The 4,627-nt window shown below is 40.0% G+C and overlaps 1 pseudogene; it reads left to right on the forward strand.

Moving 5' to 3' along the window:
* The first annotated feature begins 845 nt into the window (after positions 1–845).
* LOC132171427 (receptor-like protein kinase FERONIA) lies at positions 846–3,525 on the forward strand (annotated as a pseudogene).
* The last annotated feature ends 1,102 nt before the right edge of the window (positions 3,526–4,627 follow it).

Raw genomic sequence — 4,627 nt, forward strand, 5'->3', positions numbered from 1 at the left:
GGTGAGTAAGATCAGCGCATTAAGAGCATTTACATTCAGCTAAGTGAAAAAATAATATATATATATATATATATTTTTTTTAGTTATTAATTTTTTTAAAGTATATACATTCAGCTTAACATTTTAATTATTAACTTTTAATATTTTATTTAAAGTTTATTATTTTTATTAATTTTTATTCTTTATGTAGTTCTACGAGAGAGAATTGAGAAATTTAAATAATTTTTAATTAGAGGAGAGAAAATGAAATGACTTTTTATTAATAAAATTATACATTATTGATTTATAGTGCTGTGTAGCTCGTCAGCAAACTTTTGGCTAATTTGTTAAGTGAATGCTCTTTGGTTTTCAACTTGTATATCATAAAAATCTCAACGATGTTGAGATTCTGCTACTAAAAATTAGCATTGGACATAGTCCTGCAAATTTCAAGGGTTTCGCTTCTGCTCATGATCAATAATGTCGTCCACTTGCACGAGGATAACAACAGAATAGCAAAAATATCGTATACAGAAAAATCCAATCCAACCAATACTACACGCCAAATTTCTTCGTTCCCAGTATGTACCACTCATGCACTGCAATTTTCTCAAATGCAGTCACCTCAGCGCGTTCGCAGATGGACTTTTCTTCCCTAGGGGAATTTTTTTCCTTTTTGTTTGTTTTGTTTATTATATGTTGTTCTTTATTATCTTTTCTGGCATTGAATACTTTTCATGAATGATATTGTTTTGGATTTCTTCCGGAGAGCTGATCAACAAGTAGATAATATTTCAGTCATCCACTGAAAGATAGCCCTGAACAGTCTTTCTAATCTATCACCTCCTCCTTTTGCCCTCTCTCCAATGGGGAACCGAAGCAGAATACGTCTTTGGACCACCATCTTACCATGTCTTACACCTCTCTACGTAGCCTTCTTGCTGTACCACCTGACTAGTACCGTCGCCGGTGGCTCGCCGTCTCCTTACACACCGGTCGTTAATATTCCCCTCAACTGTGGCTCATCTGGCAATTCGACTGCATTAGACGGTCGGACCTGGATTGGAGACGTGGATTCAAAATTCTTCCCCATTGAACAATCACAAAACCAGGCCTCTCTAATCGCCAGGGCAGTTCAACAGTCCTCCTCCGCCGATAAAGTACACTATGCTAATGCCCGGCTCTCTCTCTCAGAATTCACATACACATTTCCAGTCACTACGGGCCGTTATTTTTTTCGACTATACTTCTACCCGGCTTCGTACCCCAACTTTGACCGCTCTAAAGCCCTATTCTCTGTCAAAGCTGGGCGTTTTACTCTTCTTAGCAACTTCAACGCTTCACTTACAGCAGATGCCGATCATGATCCCGGGGATACCATAGATAGAGAATACTGTCTACACATCGAGGACGATCAGACGTAGTTGAACATAACCTTCACTCCTGACGTTGCAAATGCATATGCTTTTATCAACGGAATAGAAATGTTGTCGAAGCCTCCCAATCTCTATAATAGTCCTTCTGGCAATAAAGAGTTTTCTTTTATCGGCGAGGAGAACAGCACTGCTCTCGAGCTGGTATACAGACTTAATGTTGGAGGCCGCTTCATCTCACCCTCTGAAGACACTGGCATGTTCCGGCGCTGGAGTCAGGACGACGAGTACTGCTTGACAGAATATACAAAAGTTTTTAACTCAACTATTGAACTAAACTTTTCAGTGATGCCTACGTACACTGCACCAGAAGACGTCTATCGGACTGCCCGGACTATGGGGACGGACAATACTATCAACAAGAAATACAATCTCACCTGGGAATTCCCCGTAGATTCTGGGTTCGTCTATGAGGTTAGGCTACACTTCTGCGAGTTTCAACCAGAGGTTACTCAAGTAAACGACAGAAGGTTCCTAATTTTCATAGCAGACAAAACCGCAGAGATAGCAGCCGACGTGATAAAATGGAGTGGCGGAAATGGTTTTCCGGTATATAAAGACTACGTCATTCCCAAGCTTGGCAAAGAAGGCGATAAGAAAATGAACCTCTCTCTCTCATTAGAAGCAAACCCACAAGACTTGAATTCTTCTTATCGTGATCCAATCTTGAACGGTGTCGAAATATTTAAAGTAAGCTCCTCTAGTGGCAGTCTCGCCGTTGGGCCACCAACACCATCGAAGAATAACATAACAACAATAGTTGCCGTCGTTGGTGGTGGAGTTTCCGGCTTTATTGTGCTGTCCATTGTTGGGTTCTTGATTCTCCGGCAGTGCAAGAGAGTCGAGCACTCTGGCTTCAGTGATAGGACGACTTGCTGGGGTCCGTTTTCTTTCTCAACGATCAATTCAACAAAGACTCGCATGTCATCTCAACCATCCGATCAGTGTCGTCACTTTTCATTGGCTAGGATTAGAGCAGCCACCAACAACTTTGACGAAGTTCTCATAATTGGTACTGGAGGTTTTGGTAATGTGTACAAAGGGTATATAAACATTGATGGTGAGGCCAACCCAGTTGCGATCAAGCGGTTGACACCTGGTTCTCAACAAGGGGCCCACGAGTTCGAGACCGAAATCGAGATGCTCTCCCAACTTCGCCACCGCCATCTCGTTTCTCTTATTGGATATTGTAACGATGGCAAGGAGATGATCCTCGTCTATGATTTTATGGCTCGCGGGACCCTCCGTGATCATCTCTTCAACACCACCGATAATCCTCCTCTTTGTTGGAAGCAACGGCTAGAGATTTGTATCGGTGCGGCACGTGGGTTGAACTACCTTCACACAGGCGCGAACCACACAATCATTCATCGTGATGTGAAGACGACAAATATCTTATTGGATGAGAAATGGGAAGCAAAGGTGTCTGATTTCGGATTGTCCAAAATAGGGAAGTCTGAAGCCCACGTCAGCACAGTTGTTAAGGGTACAGTTGGGTATTTAGACCCGGAGTATTACCGGCGTCAACAGTTGTCTCAAAAATCTGATGTATACTCGTTTGGTGTAGTTTTGTGCGAAACATTGTCTGCGAAGCCACCCATAATTCGTACTGGAGAGATGCAAGCAGTCATCCTAGCAGATTGGGCTTCGGAATTGTATCGCAATGGAGAGGTTGATCAGATCATTGATCTACTGTTGAAGGGTGAAATAGCATCTGAGTGTTTGAAGACATTTGCTGAGATTGCAGTTAACTGTTTGCACGACAATGGAAGCAACCGGCCATCAATGAATGATGTGGTGCGGGACCTTGAACTCGCATTGCAGCTACAGGAGAGTGCAGACAAAGATGTCAGGCTTGAGGAGGAAGTTGTCGTGCCCAATGACATGTGTAGTAGTACTGCAATCAGTGACATGTGTAGTAGTACTGCGATTGGTGAACAAGATTTCTCTGAGATTATAAATCTTCAAGGTCGGTGAGAGAAGATGGTAGGTCAATTTTTATGATGTCTTATTGGAGTCATATTGCGAACAATGAAGACTAGGTTTGAAAGCAACTATTGTATGAAAACGTCGAATTTTAATGCCATCTTTGAATATCAAGATGTATTTTGTACTAGCCCTAAGTAATAGATACATTGAGTTATTGTGGGACAAAAATACCTAGGATTTTTTTTTTTTTGATATTTGGAAGCCTATTTTAAGACATATATAGAGGGGTTAGGTTTCTCATCTTCAATGTTAAGTGCACCTCCAACCATTGGGACACACTTTTAACGTGTAAATTTGAAAGGGTGATCTGCTTCTCATCATCATATTCATTTTCTTCAAGCATAAATCATGAAGATGTACGTTTCTTATGATTCTATTAGACTCAATTCATAAAGCATACACTACAAAAATACAATTTTTTCTTGACAACCCATTTATGACGTGTCAAGCCTCCTGACACGTCACTAAAGTTTAGTGACGTGTCAGTTTTGACGTGTATCCAACGTTCTAAATAGCGGTGTCACTAATGGGGATTTTTTGACGTAGCAATAATTGACACGTCAAAAAATTTATTGACGTGTCAATATTGCAACGTCAATAAAGTTATTGACATGTCAATAATTGCCATGTCAAAAATTTATTGATTTGTCAATTATTGCCACGTCAATAAATTTTTGACATGGCAATAGTTAACACATCACTAAAAGGTGACATGTCAAAGTATGACTCGTCATTTTTTGGTGACATGTTAGACGTTCTGCCACGTCACTATTTAGTGATGTGTCAGAACTTGCCACGTCAATAAAATAGGTAATTTATTAATTTTTTTTTTCACTCCCCATATATACATTTTTTGAATTTTTTCAAGATTATGCCTAAATCTTAGAGTTACCACACCTGATACACAAGTTACATATCTACTACAAAACAACTATCCATAAAAAAAAGTTTCAACACAAATATACAAGTTCCAACGTACACATGCAACACAACACAAATATACAAGTTCCAAGACAAACAATCCAGTTTCAACAAACAATCAAACTATTTATATTACCACAAATAGAGATAGTTGGATCTAACTATATATATCAACAAAACAGGAACAATATATATAGGGCCGGCAATTTTGACACGACCCGCAAATCCGACACGAACACGACACGAAAAAACAGGTATTGGGTTTGGGCTAATCGGGTTCGGGTCGTAATCGGGTCTACCCGATT

This window comes from Corylus avellana, chromosome ca2 (genome assembly GCF_901000735.1).
Source record: "Corylus avellana chromosome ca2, CavTom2PMs-1.0".
In the NCBI taxonomy this organism is placed as follows: Eukaryota; Viridiplantae; Streptophyta; class Magnoliopsida; order Fagales; family Betulaceae; genus Corylus; species Corylus avellana.